Consider the following 24,369-nt stretch of genomic DNA (forward strand, 5'->3'; position numbering starts at 1 on the left):
AACTAAAAAGAAAAAAAGGGGAAAATACAAAAATTTATTTCATCATATGCCGATTCAAAAACGAATGTATATACAGACCGGGACACAGGGAATATAAATGACGACCGGGACACAGGGACACAACTACAACTACAAAAAAAACTAAAATACAGGTAAAAACTAAAAACTAAAAAAAGACCAATTCAAAAACGAATGTATATACAGACCGGGACACCGGGACACAAATGACGACCAGGACACTCAAAGAGAAATTACAGACTGGTACAACGGGACACAAATAACGACAGGGACACAGGGACACAACTATAGCGGGGACGCCAGGGGATTTATAAATTACGACGGCGACACAGGGAATGTTCGATTAGCAATCACCATCAACAAAGCTCAAGGGCAATCATTAGAATTATATATATATATATATATATATATATATATATATATATATATATATATATATCATGAAAAGAGAAATCACCAATGCAACAGCACAAACACAAAAAAAGAGAGACAGAAGGAGAAAAGGAAGACTGTTTTCCTAAATTAGTGATTAATATAGACCAGCACTTGAATGAAGCCTAAACCCTACTCATCCATACAATCACATAGGTCAAACAGCATAGCCATACACAATCAACCATAAAGAATAATCCATGGACAGGCAGTCATGTCGTATATATATATATATATATATATATATATATATACATATATATATATATATATATATATATATATATATATATATATATATATATATATATATATATATATATATATATATATATATATATATATATATATATATATATATATATAACTTTCAAAACAGGTGGGAAACATTAAAAGAAGAGTAAAATAGACTTCAAATGGGTGTTAACTCAACCAGGCATACACATACCGACTTACTTTCGACGATTATTCAGATTTCCAAAGTTAGAAAATAAAGCTTTCGGTCTTTTAAATGTATGGATAGAAAAATGTTCCTCATTTCTTTATTATCTGAATTGGTGTCCAAAAGACAATATAACCACTTGAAAAGAACTTCACATAATAAGAACACTCACTTAATTAGCAGACAACCCCCCTCCTCTCAGGGCATAAACCTTGGTGATAATCACAATTTTGAAGATTTAATTCTCTCAGGACAGACCAAAACCTGCATTAATCATTATTTACAATGTTTCAGGCCAAAGGATATGCTAAGAAACTTTCAAAAACGGTGGGAAAACACTAAAAGAAGAATAAAATAGACTTCAAATGGGTGTTAACTCAACCAGGCATACAAATGTCCTTATTTGGGGGGGGGGGTCATATCTAAAGGAAAAGGCAAGTTAAAACAAATGAATAAAGAAAAATCAATCAAGAAATGAACAAAAATATTTCACGAATCAATAAATCAAAAGGATAGGCAAAGAAAATTGGCAAGAAATTATGAAAAGAATAAAATAGACTTTACACAGACATACATATACTGGATTCTTTTTTTGGGGGGAGGGGTCATGGCAAAAGGGAACGAACAAACTAAAACAAAACCGCCGAAGAAAAAAACGAAATTTATTCAAAGAAAAAATGAATCCAGTATATGTGAACTGATAAAAATATAAAGGAACAGCAAAATAAAGAAGCAGAGTACAATAGGATTCAGCAATATTACAGAAATTGTTATTGTAAAAAAATGAACTAGTACTTTTTCTATGAATGCGTTGTTACATGATTATTAAGATTTAATTTAGAAGAATATCCTATCTTGCATTATCACACTTAAACGGTTTCTCACCAGTGTGTACTCTTTGGTGCTGAATCAACTTGCTTGACTCAGAAAAAGTTTTCTCATATACATTACATTTAAACGGTTTCGCCCCAGTGTATACTTTTTAGTGCCCAATCAAATTGCTTGAATCAAAAAAATTTTTCTCACAGACCTCACATTTAAACGATTTCTCACCAGTATGTATTCTTCGGTGCTGAATCAAACTGCTTGACCGAGAAAATGTTTTCTCACATATATCAAACTTAAAGGGTTTCTCCCCCACTGCGTATTCTTTGGTGCTGAATCAAAATGCTTGACTGAGAAAAGCTCTTGTCACATACATCACAAATATATTGCTTTATCTTTAAATTTGTTTTTATCCGCCATTTTAATGTTTTCAGTTTTTTATTACACAAGGAACTATTCAAATACATCTTGTGATCGTCCAGGTTTTTTGCTTCGGAATCCAATTCGAATGAATTGAAACAAACATATGTAGAATGATTTTGTGTCACAACTAGTGATGTACTTCCCTGTAGTTCTAACTCAGACGCGCTTGGTGAAATATGACTATGTATAACTAAATGTTGACTCACATCGCTAATACATTCACACAAATAAATAGGACATCTTCTTGTCTCTCCCATTTGGTGTTCCATAATGTGAACAACAAAATTTTTGTAATCCCTAAATAGTGCAGGGCAATGTCATATTCCATTGGTGAAAGTTCTTCACAGACGGTTTCTATGTGAAGATCTAACATAAAAAACGATTTTTCGGCTTTTGCACAGAAGGAGCAAAGCCAAATACCAGCAGTTAATTCTTCAACAGCCTTCTCTGTCAGCTTCTTCACCTTAACGATTAGTTTTGGGCCAAAGAGTTTTGGTCGACCCATGCCATCAGAACTGCACATAGCAGAATGCTATAGTAAAAAAATGATTTTATTAAAATTAAATAAGGTAAAACGACTCGATAATTAGACATCATAACAGTAACAAATTGAAGGTGAACATTCTATAACTGTTACCTGTTTGAGATCTTCACCGCCTATCACTTTCAAATGAAACAAAAATGAAAGAACGAAACTTGAAAGTAGTTTCACTTTATAGAAGAATTAAAATAATAATATAAAAAACCTTATCAGCTTTAAAACTTGAGTCATACGGGATTTAAAAAAAATGATTCTTTTTTTACCCTTTTCCTCTAGTTGAACTTATATTAAACGTGTATTGTAATTTTACTTTGACAACTAATTGAACAAGAACTTTCCATATATCGGATCCACCAGATCTTGACGGGTAGGGGAGTTCAAGCCTCCCTGTGGGTTTCCTACTCAGAAGAGTTTAAGAGAAAAGCTCGTGACATTGGACTTCCTCAAGGGGCTGTTCTAAGTCCACTTCTCTTCTCAGTTTATTGTCATGATATAAGCCTGGAAAATGTTGTTGGAGCAGACCTCTTTCTGTATGCTGATGATATTGCTGTTGCTGTTGTGGGGAGAGACCCTCTATGCTTACAAGCAGCCTCCCAAAAAGCTGTAGATATTCTATCAATTCAGGCAAATTATACAACTATGGTTTTCTCAAGCCATAAGTCAGCTAGTGTTTTCCACAAAATGCATAACCTAGCCGCTTTCAAACCGGTGGTGAACCTGAATGGACAAGAGATTGTAGTTGCAGAACATGCAAGCTTTCTGGGAGTTGTATTTGACAAAAAAAATGACAAGGAAATCCTATCAGGATGGTAGTCTCAAACAAGGACAAAACTTCATTAATACTCTATGCCATGGAAGAAGAGGAGCCCCCACAGTCTTTGCCTCAACTATTGTCGAGTCAGTGGTGCTCTCTAAGATAGGCTATGGATCATTTATTCAATAAAAAAAACAAGTTTTTTTAACTGAAAGTAAGGAGCGACATTAAAACTTAAAACGACCAGAAATTACTTCGTATATGAAAGAGGCTGCTTCCTCATCAACGCCCCGCTCTTTACGCTAAATTTTGACTCTTTCTCTCAATTCTTCTTTTTAAAACAGTAAAAAACTTTAGCGTAAAGAGCGGGGCGTTGATGAGGAAGCAGCCTCTTTCATATACGAAGTAATTTCTGGTCGTTTTAAGTTTTAATGTCGCTTTTTTTTTATTTAATTTCTGGACGTTTTTGAATCAATGCATGTGATTTTGGCTCTCCGCAGAGGAATAATTAAAACAAAATTTGCATTTTTTTTTTTGGCTAAATGGCTTTCTCATAATTTTGATCGAATGATTTTGAGAAAAAAAGAGCGGGGGAGGAAGCCTAGTTGCCCTCCGGTTTTTTGGTTAATTAAAAAGGCAACTAGAATTTTTGATTTTTTACGAATATTTTTATTAGTAAAAGATTTACGTAACTTATAAATTAGCTTAAGTAAAGAACTTTTGTATTCTCATATTTTTATTACATATATGAGGGGGCTCCCCCCTTGTCAGATCCTCGCTCTTTACATTAAAGCTTAAATTTTTTCCCAATTCATTAAGAATGACCCCAGAATCACAAAAGCTGTAGAATAAATAGTTGAAATTACTAAAAATACTTTAGCGTAAAGAGCGAGGTATTAGGAGGAGGTGAGCCCCTCAAATCGGTAATAATTTCTGTTTGTTTTAAGTTTTAATGCTGCTCCTTACTTCCAGCTGAAAGAACTTTTTCATATTTATTTTTCCATTTTTTTTTAAATAATGCTAGTAAATCCAGCGCTCCCTTCATGGAGATTTTCTTCCGCCATGACAAACTATCGATGGAAAGTTCCCCCAGCATATCCCCCTCTTCTCAACCCCTCCCCCAACCAGAAAAATCCTCCTGAAAACGCCTGTAAACTTCCCAATAACCATTACTATATGTAAGCACTGGTCAAAGTTTGTAACTTGTTGCCCCTCCCACGGGGACTGTGGGGGAGTAAGTCGTCCCCAAAGACATAGTTATAAGGTTTTTCGACTACGCTGAATAAAATGGCTATCTCAGAATTTTGATTTGTTGACTTTGGTAAAATAATTAGCTTGGGAGGGGGCCTAGGTGCCCTCCAATTTTTTTGGTCACTTAAAAAGGGCACTAGAACTTTTCATTTCCGTTAAAATGAGCCCTCTTGCAACATTATAGGACAACTGGGTCGATACGATCACCCCTGGGAAAAAGAAAAAAAAACAACAAAAAAACAAATAAACACGCATCCGTGATCTGCCTTCTGGCAAAAAATACAAAATTCCACATTTATGTAGATAGGAGCTTGAAACTTCTACAGTAGGGTTCTCAGATACGGTGAATCTGATGGTGTGATTTTCGTAAAGATTCTGTGACTTCTAGGGGGCGTTTCCCGCTATTTTCTAAAATAACGGAAATTTTCTCAGGCTCGTAACTTTTGATGGGTAAGACTAAACTTGATGAAACTTATATATTTAAAATCAGCATTAAAATGCGATTCTTTTGATGTATGTATTGGCATCAAAATTCTATTTTTTAGAGTTTTGGTTACTATTGAGCCGGGTCGCTCCTTACTACAGTTCGTTACCACGAACTGTTTAATATATGGATCTGCTAAGAAATGTCTCTTGAAGATACTTGACACTGCCCTCCTTGCAATCTTACGAAGAACCCTTGGTTGCCTAAAATCAATTCCTACTGCAACTATGTACTGTGAGGATCCAGTTTCTTCGCTCCAGAAGAAAATATCTCCTTGCAAGAAATTTTGCAAAGAAAATAAGATTCAAGAACCACATTATCTACAGAGGAATCAAAAGCCACCACAACCCTGATGTCCACTTTAAACTAACATAGATGCCCTCTTTCCAGAGATTCCTTTGCCTCCCTGGCATGGAAAAATTCATGGAGAATGGCAGGCTGACTGTTAATTTGGATGATGATTCTCCTAGAGCATTGCAAAAAAGGGCCTTCCCCAAGCACTAATGAAAATTATATTGCTGGGAAAGTTAGCAGAATATCAGGACTATATCCAACTTTACACAGATGGCTCAAAGACAGAAAAAAAAATGCATTTTTTTAGTAGTTATACCCTCTTAGAGCGTGTCTCTTTCCTACCGTTTACCTCCTAACCTGACAATTTTCTCTGCGAAGCTTATTGCAATTAAGTTTTCTCTTCAAGCCATGTCAAGCCAAACAGAGATCAAACATCAGGAGTATATTGTCTACACTGATTCAGTGTCAGCTTCGAATTACATTTCACACCATTAACATCAAACAAGAAATGTCACCATTGAGATTGAAAATTTGTTTATACAATTAGCAAGAAAGGGTATATCAGTTGTATTTATATGGGCTCCAGCACACTGTGGTATAACAGGAAATGAACTAGCAGACAAGGCTGCAACACAAGGCTCTCAACTGGGTCTGATCACTCAAACTCCTATTACTGGTGCTGAATACATGTCTTCAATCAGTTCAAAAATTTTGGAGGAAGAAGAGGCTTGGACCCATTCTTCCCATACCCAGCTCCTAGATCTCTATGATTATAGGCAGCTATAAAAATATACCCCACATCTCGCATCATTTTAACTTCCCTCTTCCGTCTTACATGTAACCATGAAAAGACAAAATCAACAATATTCCATTTGGAAATAGCCCCATCCCCCAACTTCGACACATAAGGAGCGTATGAAGACATACATCACATCATCTTCAACAGTAGAAAATATGAAAAAGAGAGGGAAATACAAAGAAATTGCTATGAAAAGACATTTAAGGCATGCAAAATGTGTTCCGCTCTGGGAAATCACGCGTCTCCTCCTTGGACTAGACGACTAAGCACAAACCTTTAGATTTATTAAGACTACTGTTTTGGTTTATTTTCTATAAGATTTTTTTTCTCACCCCTATAAGAGTTCATTTTAGAGTTACAAAATTTAACATTTTATTCCTTTTATTTGCTTTTATAGTATCTATATCTTGAGCTTAGATTTTTATTGTTGGAAGTATGTGACAACAATGACGTAACTGCATTATTTTATTTTATTTGTGTTATATTTGTGTTTTAATTACCGTCTGACAAAGCACAGCTGGATTACTCTCATTTCTGTTTTTCAACGCAGGCAATTGCGGCAGATTAATAACCACCTACTAATAGCAATATAAGAGATATATGATCTGGTTTAGTGAATATCGACTGAAGTGAAACCCAAGCAAGCTAGCGATTACAGATGGCACAGAGAAATCAAGTGATACGAACGCATATGACCTATTGATCGAACGCGTCAAACCCCAAACAACAACAACATGAGCTTTAAAATTTGAACAGGATTAAATTACAAAACGATAGGTTTTAAAGAATAATTTCCTTTTCCACTCCTCTCCCCTAGTTGAACTTATGTTAAAATTGTTTATAATTTTACTTCGAATACTAATTGAACAACAACGTTCCATAAATAAGAATGGCCATTGTACCAACAAACTCAAAGACAGCAGAAACTAATTATGTAGTTCTAAAAATGGAGATCTACGAGGAAAACTTCCCCCCTTTCCCCCTGATTCTTGAACATACTTATATTTAAACTAAATTGATGTTGAGCTTTCGTTCTTAGCCTACAAACTTTTTTAATAGACCGAAATGTTTTAGTTTTATTTTTTTCGGGTTAATGATTTTCACTTATTTAGAAATTCCTTTAAGGGGACAATTTTTTTTTAGCATTGCTATCACCATGATGATAAACGTCTAGAAGACCATAAAAAAAGACAATGGCTTTAGGAAATACGCATATTTTCTTTAGCTATTTATAAGTCCTTTGATCAGTTTGCTAAAAATATCTTTCTGGATTGTAAATTTTTGACACTTAACTTATTTAAAATCACAATTACACCAGGAACCTAACATGGTTTTACTTGGTGACTGCAATCCTGACCCTTAAACCTAGTTTTTAAAATTGGTAGCTCAATTTTGTCACAGACCTTTTGAAATATAATCCATGGCTTCTATTTTGGTTAAATAAAAGCTGTCTTTAACTTACGCCACTTCCCACTCTTCAAAATTTCACTTACTTTGAAAACAGTTTACTCATCTCTGGAATAATGAAATTCAATTAACAAACGTAAAAATTTGGATGGGGGCTTCTAGGAGAGTGTACTTTTTTCTCAATTATTAAACTTTGATTAACATAACTATAACTTCAAATCTAAATGTATCAAGGTGAAGTTTACTTATACCCATATTAACAGATAATTAAGCCTGAATTGGGGTGAATCTATCAAGACCAGAAGAAGTGAAAACTGTAATCTGGATTTTACATTGGTCAACATAATTTTAGCAGGCGTAACTCTTTGATTGGTTTAAAGTACCATGGACGGTTTAAAAAAAGCCCTTAGTCCTATTTTAGGTATATTCGTAACTGAAACCTCATTTTTTAATATTTTTATTTAGATTGGTTCAAAATTATGAAGTTTTTCGGTGAGTACCACATTTTCATCACCATCACCTTGAACTGTGAAAATAAATAAGCAAAATTACTTATTTAAATTCGACAACGAGTAAAATTTTAATAATTAAAACTGATCCCTGGCACTCCCCTTGTATCCCTGACTACCGAGGGGGAATAAGAGTATTGTATTTCCATTTCGTATTTATTGATGAATAAATCTTTGAACTCTGAAATCTTGCACACTTTTTTTGTTATTTATTGTTTAACCTATTCTTTGCTCCTTAACTGTCATTGTTAGTAAGGTGTCATGATTCTTTATCAAAATTGTTCTATAGTTAATGTCTTTCTTTCCCAATACATGAGAATTGACGCCCACCTTAAATAATAAATAAACCAAAATATCAAAATTTTACAAATATTTACAGCCTCTTGGCACTAAGCCCGACTTATCGGTTTCTTTTGAATTCTCAATTTTTCAAATTGATTCCAATCCTTTTCTTAGGAGCAAACGCATCCTAGGGGTCCGTAAATGAAACTGGGACACCCTCTCCCGGGGACCGTAAATACAGGTAGAGAAGGAAGAAGGCCCCTCTGATGTATTACTCAGCAGGGCCCACCGGAGTAGGATACGTCCAGTGAGTTACATATCTTCTCCCAGCAATGGGTTAAATTGCATTTTGACACAGAACACTATCGTGGGAAGATTCTGTACAGGACAACTGCGGTAGGGCGTAACATCCAGATCTATGGACAAAGGCCTCAGCAGAGGGCTGCCTTAAACCTGTCGGGTTACCCACAAGACTTGGGATATTGGGGTCAATACTATTCTCACTTGAGAAGTGGCACCATTCGAGGAATTATATCCTAGTAAACGACAAAGCATTCGCACGTGATTCTGACTAATGGATACTTGTTATTGACTTCGTCTGTTTTGGTGAGTTGTATTCACAACTAGCATTATTGATTACGCTATTACAAACCAGACTTATCCTTACATGGTATATCAGACAAATACTGTCTTGATGAAAATAAAAATTTTTGCTATGTAAGAGAATAAGATTAATTTGGTTAAAGTATGAAATAAGGCTTTTCGTATTTCCGCATTAATCACCAGCGTATTCTATGTCCTGGAAAGTTATTCTTTCGTATTAAAGCTATATAGAGGCTAGTTTTGCATTAAATCTCGAGTTAAGCAGGGTTGGGTTCTATCCCCGTTTATATGAATTATTTTCATGGAATTTGTCTTAAAAAGCACATGAAAGGCAATGGAAGAACACGGAATAAAATGGGGAAGTATAAGTTTCAAGGACATAGATTATGGTGATGATTTAAATATCCTAGATAAAAGTGTAATAAAAAAAAATAAACTTTTAGAGGTTTTCCGAGTTCGGGAGCTAGAATAGGTTTGAAAATTAATGTTAAGAAGACTAAGTCATTAACGCTAAGAATAAGTGAAAAAAACGGGAACTTTGTATAACGAAAAAATCAATCAAGTGGTCAGCTTCACTTACCTTGGAACTATTATTAGTGAAGACCGTGGATTCTTTGAAGATGTTAAAATTTGAATAACTAAGTCTCAGGGTGCTTTTACACAGTTGAAAAAACTTTGAAACAACAGGACGAAATATCTTCGAACCAGTGTTTAAAGTGAAAAAGCTGACAGAGAAGGCTATTGAAGAATTAACTGCTGGTATTTGGCGTTGCGCCTTGTCTGAAAAAGTTTGGAACAATAGGAAGGAATGTCTTCGAACCAGCAGTGAAGGTGAAGAACCTGACAGAGAAGGCTATTGAAGAATTAACTGCTGGTATTTGGCGTTGCGCCTCCTGTGCAAAAGTAGAAAAATCATTTTTTATGTTAGATCTTCACATAGACACCGGCTGTGAAGAACTTTCACCAATGGAATGTGACATTTACCCTGCAATATTTAGGGATTACAGAAATTTTGTTGTTCACATTATGGAACACCAAATGGGAGAGACAAGAAGATGTCCTATTTATTTGTGTGAATGTATTGGCGATGTGAGTCAACATTTAGTTATACATGGTCATTTTTCACCAAGCGCGTCTGAGTTAGAACTACAGGGAAGTACATCACTAGTTGTGACATAGAATCATTCTACAAATGTTTGTTTCAATTCATTCGAAATAGATTCCGAAGCAAAAAACCTGGACAATCACAAGATATATTTGAATAGTTCCTTGCATAGTAAAAAACAGAAAACATTAAAAAGACGGATAAAGACACATATAAAGATAAAGCAGTATATCTGTGATGTATGTGACAAGAGCTTTTCTCAGTCAAGCATTTTGATTCAGCACCAAAGAATACACAGTGGGGAGAAACCCTTTAAGTGTGACATATGTGAGAAAACATTTTCTCGGTCAAGCAGTTTGATTCAGCACCAAAGAATACATACTGGTGAGAAACCGTTTAAATGTGAGGTCTGTGAGAAAAGTTTTTTTGATTCAAGCAATTTGATTGGGCACCAAAAAGTATACACTGAGGCGAAACCGTTTAAATGTAATGTATGTGAAAAAACTTTTTCTGAGTCAAGCAGTTTGATTCAGCACCCAAGAATACATACTGGGGAGAAACCGTTTAAACGTGATGTCTCGATATAATAACTAACGCTCAGGGTGTTTTTTCACAGTTGAAAAAACTTTGGAACAATAGGAAGAAATGTCTTTGAACCAAGATTAGAATATTGGAAGCTATAATGATGACAGTGGTCAAATATGGATCTGAAGTATGGGTGAGCCAAAAAACAGAGGAAGATTTGCTAGATGTTTTCAAGAGAAATCGCCTGCATGCCAGCCAAATACCAGCATTTATTTCTTCAATAGCCTTCTCTGTCAACTTCTTCCCCTTCACAATTGGTTTTGGGCCAAAGAGTTTTGGTCGATCCATGCCATCAGAACTGCACACAGTAGAATGAACTATTTCTAAAGTAAGAAAAAAAGATTTTATTAAAATTAAATAAGGTGAAAACGACTCCATAATTAGACATCATAGCAATAACAAATGAAAGGTGAACATTCTATAACTGTTACCTGTTTGGGATCTACACTGCCTGTCACTTTCGAATGAAACAAAAATGAAAGAACGAAACTTGAAGCTAGTTTCACTTTATAGAAGAATTAAAACAATAATATGAAAAATCTTATCAGCTTTAAAACTTGAAAGTCATACGGGATTAAAAAAAAAATTATAAGTTTTAACGAATAATTTCCTTTTTTGCCCCTCTCCCCTAATTGAACTTATATTAGACTTGTGTTACAATTTTACTTTGAAAACTAATTGAACAAGAACTTTCCAGTAGAATAACTAAGGCTCAGGGTGTTTTTTCACAGTTGAAGAAAATTTTGAACAATTGACAGAATGTCTTCGAACCAAAATTAGAATATTGGAAGTTACAACGATGACAGTGGTCAAATATGGTTCAGAAGTATGGGCGCTCCGAAGAACGGAGGAAGATTTGCTAGATGTTTTCCAGAGAAATTGCCTATGGATAGTTTTGGGCACCCGACTGATTGATTATATTTCAAACGATAGGCTTACGAAAAGTGTGGGAAATCCTGCTTAAAATGTTTTTTAAGTGTCACATATAATGTGACACTTTAAAACATTTTTTGTAATGCTCATTTCTTTATTCAGACATTCCTTATGGTCACTATCCCTTTGTCAAGTAAATATAATAAAATTCGTTATTTCTTGCATCTATGACAGTTTCGGTAGGGTAATTTCTCAGCAGGACTTTTGGGCTAGAAAGTCATTAACTCATGTTTTTAATTCTGTAGCTCTTCCTCAAGCTCTTTTATAATTAGCATGGCTACCATATTTTCGTTCTTCTAATCGTTCAAATATTGGAATAAAAACTTTTTGGAAATTTTTTTATTGACTTTCAAAATTTCATTCTACGTCATCAGTGATAAAACAATATGGGATGAACGATCCCATTGTGATAAAGAAAAAGAAGCAACAAAAATATAATTTATCAGGGCAATCGATTCCCTATAGCCCAACTCTGGAATTTCAAAATTATTGAAACTAGAATATTTTTTTCTGCTTTATTCAGTTAGTGTTATTTTCATAATTTCTAATATCTCCATTTTTTCAGATTTGCTGCTTGTTCATGTTAAAATTTACGATGTTATCAATGAAATGTAATTGAGAATTCATAACGTAATAGGTGTTTATATTGGCCTGTATTCATATTTGTTTGTTGTTTATATTTATATGGTCAGTTTGTTTATTTTTCTTTTTCTTTATACTCTCCAATTTATGAGGTTAATAAAATGCTCGAATTGGAATTATGTTGTGTTGCTCATATTGCTTGATATATATTGATGTTATGCTTGTAAAATTTAAAAAATCATTATGTTTGACAAAATATTTCCTTTTTCAAATTAAGTTGGCAACACTACTAATTTCAATTATACCTCCGTCATTGCTGTCCAGATTATGAGAGTCTGATTCTGACGTTAAATTGGTTATTCTGGATGCAGCCCCCACAGGTAGTTCAGTTGATGCTGAGATGATAAGAGTAGAAATAGAATGTTCTCTGATCATTTCAGTTTCAATTGGTGAAGTATCTCCAGCTTTAATTTTTGAGTTTTATGTTTGGTAATTACAAATAAACACAAGATTCGAATTGTCCCCCTTTTTGATTGCCCTTCCAAAGCCCAACAGCGGCCGCTACTCATTGGTGTAAAAGGCGAGGTTGTGGTTAGAAGCGGACTCCATTATGAGTTTAATGAATGACCACCTTTCCATGCCTTATACCTGACTATTTTAGAAAATGATGGGAATTACGCTGTTTAACTTAAGCAGTACTTCAGCGGGATGTGGGGGGTAATGGAAGATAAGTACTTAAGTTGGGTTGGATGATGCGTGAATTGGGTAATTTCCCTTTTCAAACTAATTTTAAACGCTATTATTTTCAAATATACCTTCGTCATTGTAATCCAGATCCTGGGAGTCTAACACATCTGTTAAATTGGATATTCTGGATGCAAAACTCAAAGGTTGCTGTTGATGCTCACGTGATACAGAAGAAATACAAGTTCCTCCGATCGTTTCGATATCGTCTAGTGAAGTATATGCAACTTCTATAGCAAACACAAATAAAGAGATAGCGAAATATGATCAAATATTCTCAATAATCAGTACCAAGACATAAAAAAAACAGAAAACAAATGTGAAAAATAGCCCAAAATATAAAAACTGAACTAATAAGCAGAATTTTCACAAATTGAAATTTTATTTGTAGATTAAATTGGGGCACTGAATAGAGCGCGGGATTTGAAGCTTTGAATATGTGTTTGTAAGTCTAAAATCCTTCCAGTAGCTAACACAAAAACCTTAGGCTTTAGTAGCTTCTTAATTTACTTCAGAGCCGTTTGTTCACAGAAAAGTTAAATTTTTTCAGCAATTAAAACCCACTCGCCCTTGTTATATTTGAGCTAGGGTCTTCATCCTAAAACTTGATACGTGTCATGGTCTTAAGCCTCTTTGGTTCAATTTCCATCCAGATCCATTAATCCTGTCGCAAGTTACTCTGAATTAAACGAAAAACTTGTCTTTAGCAGGTAAAGCCCCCTTCCTCTTGTTCTATTTGAGCTAGGGTCTCCATCTTAAATCTTGATGTGTCTCATCGTCCTTGGCATCTATGGTTCAATTTAGATCCAAATGCGGCCGGCGGTTCTCCCACTATACTCGATTGCACAGACGGACGGACAGATTTTGCGACGTCTTAGGTAGCCATGTTGGCTCATTGGATCCCAATAAAGGAAAGAATAGCATATCATCATCCAGGCATCATTACCTATTTGGATGGTGGAAAAAATCCATCAAGATAGGTTTCCGTATAGGAGATCCGTCTGTCCGTTCTCCCGTCTATGCAATCGACCATAGCGGGAGAGCCACCGGTCGGATTTGGACTAAAATTGAACTATTTCGATTTAAATTTAGCTTAATTAGGGCGATGGGGAGAGGGCTTTATGTGTTAAAAAAAATATGAGTTTTTCATTTAATTCAGTGTAACTTGCAGATGGAGAGATGAATTTCGATGAAAATTTAATGAAGATGCCTAAGAGTATCATAAGCATTAATTTCTGGGACGGAGACCATAGCTTAGTTAGGGCGAAGGGGAGGGGGCTTTAAGTGGTAAAAAAGTTGAATTTTTTGTTTAACTTAGTTTAACTTGCAAATGAAGTAATTGATCTCAATGATAATTATGCCAAAGATGCCAAAAACCATAAGATACATGATGTTTGGAGATGAAGTTCCTAGATATTAGGAGGCCCTGGAGATTAGGGCGAGGGGGAGGGTGCTTTAAGTGCTAGAAAAAAGTTGAGTTTTCATTTAATTCACTAGCGAGTGGAGTGATGGATCTCAATGAAAATAGAACCAAAGATTCCTAAGACCGAGAAAGGCATCAATTTTTGAGATGAAAATCCTAGCACAAATAGAACGAGGGGGAGTGGGTTTTAAGTGCTGGAAAAAGTCGAGCTTTTTTGTTGAATTCAGTATAACTTGTGAATGGAACGACGGATCCGAATGAAAGCTAGACTAAAGATGCCTAGGATCAGAGCTTATATCCAGCTCTGATATCACAAACCCTATCTCAAATAGGGCGAGGGGGTTTCAAGTTTAAGAAAGTTGAATTTCCCTTCAATTTAGTTGGGCCTATAACTAATTCCATCCATGGCTTGCCCAAAGCCTGGAAACAACCCTTTTCCAAAATGAGCCATATTGAAGCCAACCTTCTACCAAATATTCCATCCCCAGAAAAAAATTACTTGTTTTTATTCCTTTTTTCTCAGGAGATTTCCGACTAAGTCTCATGGTTTTTGCCACATCATGGCGTGAAAACTACTGCTAGGAATACATAAGGTGCAACTTCTGAAAACTTTGGCAGTTGGACCAACCATATGAAATGCGTCTGAATCAGCGGGCTTGCTGCAGGCACGTGATTTTATAATATATGTTTGTAGGGAGTTTTACCGACCATCTGAATTGACTATGCGGCATGCGGCTTGCTTGAGTGAAAACCAGCCAATGGATGTAGATGTCATACATTTTCATAGCGCGTCTGAAATTTAACTTGTATACTGGAGGCAGTTTCCTTGTAAAGGCGTCGAGGGCGAGACATGTCGTCAAAGTATGAATCAAGACTTCATTTTCAGTGTTCTTTTCCTTCAGCAAGCTGACAGCCAGCGACCTTCAGTTAGCTGCCGAAAGTGTGGATTTTTGCTTCTCCTTTTTATTGAGCTTTGATTGCTCTTATTAAAAATGTCTACAGCTGACTCACTTGACTCCTTACTTTTAAAATTGATTTTTGTTGCTGCTAGGGTTTTTACTTATTGAATCAGAGAATGAACTACTTTATTACCTTTTATCTGTTTTAAAGCCAATCCGAAATTTGCTTTTCTATTCACCCCATTTTTCCACCCTTCCCACGCGTTTCAGAATAACCCTGTTTTTTCAAACGCGCCAGATGTGACTGAACACTAATTGCCAGAAGTTCAACTCTACGTACACTGTGTTAATCCTGTCATGTGATATGTCTGATCCAATCAGAAGCTTTTTCACTGCACTTAATTGTTTTGATTGTCTTTTTCTTTGATTGTCTTTTTCTCCCTGACACCCCTGCCAATTTTCATCGTCCTAGCACGTCCAGAAGCACCAAACTCGCCAAATCACTGAACCCCTCCCCCAAAGAGAGCGAATCTAGTATGGTTTCGTCAATCACGTATAGAGAACATTTGCTTATTCTATCCACCAAGCTTCATCCCGATTCCTCCACTCCAAGATTCCCGCTCCAAGATTTCCAAAGATGTTTCCAAGATTTCCCGCTCCAACTCCCCCCAATGTCAAAAGATATGGTCAGGATTTGAAATAAGAGCTCCGAGACATGAATTCCTTCTAAATATGAAATTTCATTAAGATCCGATCACCTATTTGTAAGATAAAAATACCCCAATTTTCACGTTTTCCAAGAATTCCGGTTTCTCCCTCCAACTCCCCCAATGTCACAGATTCTGGTCGGGATTTAAAATTAGAGCTTTAAAGCACAAGATCCTTCTAAATATCAAATTTCATTAAGCTCTGTTCACCCTTTCGTAAGTTACAAATACCTCAATTTTCAAAATTATCCCCCCCTCCAACTCCACCAAAGAGAGCAGATCCGGTCCGGTTATATCAGTCACGTATCTTCGACAGGTTTTTATTCTTCCCGTCCAGTTTCATCCTGATCTCACCGCTTAAAGTATTTTCTAAGATTTTCGGTCCCCCAACTGCCCCCCCCCCAATTACGCAGGATCCGCTTGAGATTTAAAATAAGAGATCTGAGTTACGAGGTCCTTCTAAATATGAAGTTTCATGAAGATCCGATCACTCCTTAGTAAGTTAAAAATACGAAATTTTTTCTAATTTTTCAGAATTAACCCCCCCCCCCCCCAGTGGAGCGGATCCGTTCCAATTATGTAAATCACGTATCTAAGACTTCTGCTTATTTTTCCCACCAAGTTTCATCGACCCAATCCTTCGCATGAAAATGCTCGAAACGTTGGATGGTCACGACGGGATCGTAAATCCGAAATCTGAGCCACACAGCAGAAGCTGGGTTGCGATGGTACGTGATACGCGCTCAGCCGACACGCTGGCTGCAGCTGTTACTAGCTCCATTCCAAACGTTGAAACCAAAGTAATTGATAAAAAGCCTTTAGCTGTTGTCCGTGAAATACCCCACAACTATTCAAGAGCTGATTTAGAGGCCTCAGTAGAGGGACTTATTAGTGCTAATCAAATCGGCGATTCTCGCACTTTTCGCATCGAGTTTATCGACAAAACCGCTCTGAACGCGGTACTGCAGTCGGGAATCCGTATTGGGAACGAAATTTTTCGCACTAAGCCCTTTCAATCCATTCCGCGTCGATGCTTTCGCTGTCAAAGTACTGATCACATCCCAAGTGTTCCAGACGTTCTGGCCCTCATGTGAATTCCAAGGAAACCCCTTGACAAGCCTCACCAAAATGTGCAAAATGCACTATGGAAAACGTAAGTTTTAGTCTGAAATGCAAAGTTCTCCGATCGGCTCTCAACAACGCTAATAAATGAATGCTCAAACTCCGTTTAGCTTTGTGTCCCTTAATATTAATGGTACAAAAGACAAGGATCTACTGATTAGTGAGCTGCTTGAAAATGATATTGTGTTTCTACAGGAGCACCTTCTCTCTAAAGTGAATGTTGATAGCATAAAGCGTTTTCGGACCCATTATACCTTCTTGAGAGCCGTCCAGAAAACCCATGGTAGACCATCGGGAGGTCTGGCCATCTATTTCAGACACAAGACTCAGCTGATATTATTGCAAAGTGACGCTAACATCTTAGCTGGTGATACCGCATTTATAAACATTTATTTCCCCTGTGATAAAAAGACTGCGTAGTCATTGTCTAGTTTTTCACAAGCATGTAATCGCCTACGAACACTACTTAGTGACCTTTCAAAACAAAATACCAAATGGGTTCTCGCCGGCGACATGAACACTGACTTATTATCTAATTCTGACCGATCTGAAATCTTTCTCGATTCACTACCCGGAGGATTCCATCTTGCAGATAAAGATCTTCTATTTACTTATATTCACAATCGTGGTGGTCTTACTTCCAACCTTGATAATGAAATTGTGTCAGATTCAACTCTACTTTTAGCCCCCACCCCCAATTACGCTGGATCCGGTTGAGATTTAAATAAGAGATCTGAGTTACGAGGTCCTTCTAAATATGAAGTTTCATGAAGATCCGATCACTCCTTCGTAAGTTAAAAATAAGTCATTTCTTCTAATTTTTCAGAATAACCCCCCCCCCCTTAACTACCCCAAAGAGAGCGAATCCGTTCCGATTATGTCAATCATATATCTAGGACTTGTGCTTATTTTCCCCACCGAGTTTCATCCCAATCCCTCCACTCTAAGTGTTTTCCAAGTTTTAGGTTTACCAATCCCAACTCCCCCTCAATGTCACCAGATCCGGTCGGGATTTAAAGTAAGAGCTCTGAGAAACGATACCCTTCTAAATATCAAATTTCATTGAGATCCGATCACCCGTTCATAAGTTAAAAATACCGCATTTTTTTTATCTTTCAGAATTAACCCCCCCCCTAACTACCCCAAAGAGAGCGGATCCGTTCCGGTTATGTCAATCGTGTATCTAGGACTTGTGCTTATTTTTTCAACTAAGTTTCATCCCAATCCCTCCACTCTAAGTTTTTTCCCAGATTTTAGGTTTCCCCCTCCCAACTCCCTCCAAATATCACCAGATCCTGTCGGGATTTAAAGTAACAGCTCTGAGATACGATATCAATATGAGATACGCATATTTTCTTTAGCTATTTATAAGTCCTTTGATCAGTTTGCTAAAAATATCTTTCTGGATTGTAAATTTTTGACACTTAACTTATTTAAAATCACAATTACACCAGGAACCTAACATGGTTTTACTTGGTGACTGCAATCCTGACCCTTAAACCTAGTTTTTAAAATTGGTAGCTCAATTTTGTCACAGACCTTTTGAAATATAATCCATGGCTTCTATTTTGGTTAAATAAAAGCTGTCTTTAACTTACGCCACTTCCCACTCTTCAAAATTTCACTTACTTTGAAAACAGTTTACTCATCTCTGGAATAATGAAATTCAATTAACAAACGTAAAAATTTGTATGGGGGCTTCTAGGAGAGTGTACTTTTTTCTCAATTATTAAACTTTGATTAACGTAACTATAACTTCAAATCTAAATGTATCAAGGTGAAGTTTACTTATACCCATATTAACAGATAATTAAGCCTGAATTGGGGTGAATCTATCAAGACCAGAAGAAGACCAGTTTGAAATATCTTCAAAAAAAAATTTGTACCCCAATACTATGATAAGACAAGAGCCAAGAGTTCATATGGCACTTGAGACGAGGCAAGAAGAGCTAAGAGCCAAGAGATCATATGGCATGAGCTCTAACAAAATTCTATGAATCGATAGATTGATTTAAAAGGAAAATAAGAGGCTTAATGCCTGTCAGGATTTAAAATAAGAGCTCTGAGTCACGATGTGCTTCTAAAAATCAAAATTCAATAAGATCTGATCACCCACTCGTAATTTATCAATACCTCATTTTTTCTAATTTTTCCTCTCCCTTTAGCCCCCAGATGGTCGAACTTGGGAAAACGACTTTATCAAGTTAACTCGTGCAGCTCCCTGACACCCCTACCAATTTTCATCGTCCTAGCACGTCCAGAAGCACCAAACTCGCCAAATCACTGAACCCCTCCCCCAAAGAGAGCGAATCTAGTATGGTTTCGTCAATCACGTATCGAGAACATTTGCTTATTCTATCCACCAAGCTTCATCCCGATTCCTCCACTCCAAGATTCCCGCTCCAAGATTTCCAAAGATGTTTCCAAGATTTCCCGCTCCAGCTCCCCCCAATGTCAAAAGATATGGTCAGGATTTGAAATAAGAGCTCTGAGACATGAATTCCTTCTAAATATCAAATTTCATTAAGATCCGATCACCTATTTGTAAGATAAAAATACCCCAATTTTCACGTTTTCCAAGAATTCCGGTTTCTCCCTCCAACTCCCCCAATGTCACAGATTCTGGTCGGGATTTAAAATTAGAGCTTTAAAGCACAAGATCCTTCTAAATATCAAATTTCATTAAGCTCTGTTCACCCTTTCGTAAGTTACAAATACCTCAATTTTCAAAATTATCCCCCCCTCCAACTCCACCAAAGAGAGCAGATCCGGTCCGGTTATATCAGTCACATATCTTCGACAGGTTTTTATTCTTCCCGTCCAGTTTCATCCTGATCTCACCGCTTAAAGTATTTTCTAAGATTTTCGGTCCCCCAACTGCCTCCTCCCCCCCAATTACGCAGGATCCGCTTGAGATTTAAAATAAGAGATCTGAGTTACGAGGTCCTTCTAAATATGAAGTTTCATGAAGATCCGATCACTCCTTAGTAAGTTAAAAATACGAAATTTTTTCTAATTTTTCAGAATTAACCCCCCCCCCCCCAATAGAGCGGATCCGTTCCAATTATGTAAATCACGTATCTAAGACTTCTGCTTATTTTTCCCACCAAGTTTCATCGACCCAATCCTTCGCATGAAAATGCTCGAAACGTTGGATGGTCACGACGGGATCGTAAATCCGAAATCTGAGCCACACAGCAGAAGCTGGGTTGCGATGGTACGTGATACACGCTCAGCCGACACGCTGGCTGCAGCTGTTACTAGCTCCATTCCAAACGTTGAAACCAAAGTAATTGATAAAAAGCCTTTAGCTGTTGTCCGTGAAATACCCCACAACTATTCAAGAGCTGATTTAGAGGCCTCAGTAGAGGGACTTATTAGTGCTAATCAAATCGGCGATTCTCGCACTTTTCGCATCGAGTTTATCGACAAAACCGCTCTGAACGCGGTACTGCAGTCGGGAATCCGTATTGGGAACGAAATTTTTCGCACTAAGCCCTTTCAATCCATTCCGCGTCGATGCTTTCACTGTCAAAGTACTGATCATCTGATTGGAACTTGTTCCCACTCACCAGCACATCCCAAGTGTTCCAGACGTTCTGGCCCTCATGTGAATTCCAAGGAAACCCCTTGACAAGCCTCACCAAAATGTGCAAAATGCACTATGGAAAACGTAAGTTTTAGTCTGAAATGCAAAGTTCTCCGATCGGCTCTCAACAACGCTAATAAATGAATGCTCAAACTCCGTTTAGCTTTGTGTCCCTTAATATTAATGGTACAAAAGACAAGGATCTACTGATTAGTGAGCTGCTTGAAAATGATATTGTGTTTCTACAGGAGCACCTTCTCTCTAAAGTGAATGTTGATAGCCTAAAGCGTTTTCGGACCCATTATACCTTCTTGAGAGCCGTCCAGAAAACCCATGGTAGACCATCGGGAGGTCTGGCCATCTATTTCAGACACAAGACTCAGCTGATATTATTGCAAAGTGATGCTAACATCTTAGCGATAAAATGTGGTGATACCGCATTTATAAACATTTATTTCCCCTGTGATAAAAAGACTGCGTAGTCATCGTCTAGTTTTTCACAAGCATGTAATCGCCTACGAACACTACTTAGTGACCTTTCAAAACAAAATACCAAATGGGTTCTCGCCGGCGACATGAACACTGACTTATTATCTAATTCTGACCGATCTGAAATCTTTCTCGATTCACTACCCGGAGGAATTCATCTTGCAGATAAAGATCTTCTATTTACTTATATTCACAATCGTGGTGGTCTTACTTCCAACCTTGATAATGAAATTGTGTCAGATTCAACTCTACTTTTAGTCCCCACCCCCAATTACGCTGGATCCGGTTGAGATTTAAATAAGAGATCTGAGTTACGAGGGTCCTTCTAAATATGAAGTTTCATGAAGATCCGATCACTCCTTCGTAAGTTAAAAATAAGTCATTTCTTCTAATTTTTCAGAATAACCCCCCCCCCTTAACTACCCCAAAGAGAGCGAATCCGTTCCGATTATGTCAATCATATATCTAGGACTTGTGCTTATTTTCCCCACCGAGTTTCATCCCAATCCCTCCACTCTAAGTGTTTTCCAAGTTTTAGGTTTACCAATCCCAACTCCCCCTCAACGTCACCAGATCCGGTCGGGATTTAAAGTAAGAGCTCTGAGAAACGATACCCTTCTAAATATCAAATTTCATTGAGATCCGATCACCCGTTCATAAGTTAAAAATACCGCATTTTTTTTATCTTTCAGAATTAACCCCCCCCTAACTACCCCAAAGAGAGCGGATCCGTTCCGGTTATGTCAATCGTGTATCTAGGACTTGTGATTATTTTTTCAACTAAGTTTCATCCCAATCCCTCCACTCTAAGTTTTTTCCCAGATTTTAGGTTTCCCCCTCCCAACTCCCTCCAAATATCACCAGATCCTGTCGGGATTTAAAGTAACAGCTCTGAGATACGATATCCATATGAGATACGCATATTTTCTTTAGCTATTTATAAGTCCTTTGATCAGTTTGCTAAAAATATCTTTCTGGATTGTAAATTTTTGACACTTAACTTATTTAAAATCACAATTACACCAGGAACCAACATGGTTTTACTTGGTGACTGCAATCCTGACCCTTAAACCTAGTTTTTAAAATTGGTAGCTCAATTTTGTCACAGACCTTTTGAAATATAATCCATGGCTTCTATTTTGGTTAAATAAAAGCTGTCTTTTACTTACGCCACTTCCACTCTTCAAAATTTCACTTACTTTGAAAACAGTTTACTCATCTCTGGAATAATGAAATTCAATTAACAAACGTAAAAATTTGTATGGGGGCTTCTAGGAGAGAGTACTTTTTTCTCAATTATTAAACTTTTGATTAACATAACTATAACTTCAAATCTAAATGTATCAAGGTGAAGTTTACTTATACCCATATTAACAGATAATTAAGCCTGAATTGGGGGTGAATCTATCAAGACCAGAAGAAGACCAGTTTGAAATATCTTCAAAAAAAAATTTGTACCCCAATACTATGATAAGACAAGAGCAAGAGTTCATATGGCACTTGAGACGAGGCAAGAAGAGCTAAGAGCCAAGAGATCATATGGCATGAGCTCTAACAAAATTCTATGAATCGATAGATTGATTTAAAAGGAAAATAAGAGGCTTAATGCCTGTCAGGATTTAAAAATAAGAGCTCTGAGTCACGATGTGCTTCTAAAAATCAAAATTCAATAAGATCTGATCACCCACTCGTAATTTATCAATACCTCATTTTTTCTAATTTTTCCTCTCCCTTTAGCCCCCAGATGGTCGAACTTGGGAAAACGACTTTATCAAGTTAACTCGTGCAGCTCCCTGACACCCCTGCCAATTTTCATCGTCCTAGCACGTCCAGAAGCACCAAACTCGCCAAATCACTGAACCCCTCCCCCAAAGAGAGCGAATCTAGTATGGTTTCGTCAATCACGTATCGAGAACATTTGCTTATTCTATCCACCAAGCTTCATCCCGATTCCTCCACTCCAAGATTCCCGCTCCAAGATTTCCAAAGATGTTTCCAAGATTTCCCGCTCCAACTCCCCCCAATGTCAAAATATATGGTCAGGATTTGAAATAAGAGCTCTGAGACATGAATTCCTTCTAAATATCAAATTTCATTAAGATCCGATCACCTATTTGTAAGATAAAAATACCCAATTTTCACGTTTCCCAAGAATTCCGGTTTCTCCCTCCAACTCCCCCAATGTCACAGATTCTGGTCGGGATTTAAAATTAGAGCTTTAAAGCACAAGATCCTTCTAAATATCAAATTTCATTAAGCTCTGTTCACCCTTTCGTAAGTTACAAATACCTCAATTTTCAAAATTATCCCCCCCTCCAACTCCACCAAAGAGAGCAGATCCGGTCCGGTTATATCAGTCACATATCTTCGACAGGTTTTTATTCTTCCCGTCCAGTTTCATCCTGATCTCACCGCTTAAAGTATTTTCTAAGATTTTCGGTCCCCCAACTGCCCCCCCCCAATTACGCAGGATCCGCTTGAGATTTAAAATAAGAGATCTGAGTTACGAGGTCCTTCTAAATATGAAGTTTCATGAAGATCCGATCACTCCTTAGTAAGTTAAAAATACGAAATTTTTTCTAATTTTTCAGAATTAACCCCCCCCCCCCCAATAGAGCGGATCCGTTCCAATTATGTAAATCACGTATCTAAGACTTCTGCTTATTTTTCCCACCAAGTTTCATCGACCCAATCCTTCGCATGAAAATGCTCGAAACGTTGGATGGTCACGACGGGATCGTAAATCCGAAATCTGAGCCACACAGCAGAAGCTGGGTTGCGATGGTACGTGATACACGCTCAGCCGACACGCTGGCTGCAGCTGTTACTAGCTCCATTCCAAACGTTGAAACCAAAGTAATTGATAAAAAGCCTTTAGCTGTTGTCCGTGAAATACCCCACAACTATTCAAGAGCTGATTTAGAGGCCTCAGTAGAGGGACTTATTAGTGCTAATCAAATCGGCGATTCTCGCACTTTTCGCATCGAGTTTATCGACAAAACCGCTCTGAACGCGGTACTGCAGTCGGGAATCCGTATTGGGAACGAAATTTTTCGCACTAAGCCCTTTCAATCCATTCCGCGTCGATGCTTTCGCTGTCAAAGTACTGATCACATCCCAAGTGTTC

The 24,369-nt window shown here is 37.1% G+C and overlaps 1 long non-coding RNA gene across 3 annotated transcripts in view; it reads right to left on the reverse strand.

Moving 5' to 3' along the window:
• Positions 1–978: 978 nt before the first annotated feature.
• The window catches only part of LOC136033319 (uncharacterized), a 58,956-nt gene continuing 35,565 nt past the window's right edge, over positions 979–24,369 (reverse strand). For all 3 annotated transcript variants that reach the window (XR_010618904.1, XR_010618906.1, XR_010618905.1), the window contains exons 2-4: positions 13,085–13,243; positions 9,645–11,077; positions 979–2,672 (exon numbers count right to left, since the gene is read on the reverse strand). This is a non-coding gene — a long non-coding RNA (uncharacterized LOC136033319). The remainder of the gene's footprint in view (positions 2,673–9,644; positions 11,078–13,084; positions 13,244–24,369) is intronic.

This window comes from Artemia franciscana, chromosome 11, assembly GCF_032884065.1.
Source record: "Artemia franciscana chromosome 11, ASM3288406v1, whole genome shotgun sequence".
NCBI classification, from domain to species: domain Eukaryota; kingdom Metazoa; phylum Arthropoda; class Branchiopoda; order Anostraca; family Artemiidae; genus Artemia; species Artemia franciscana.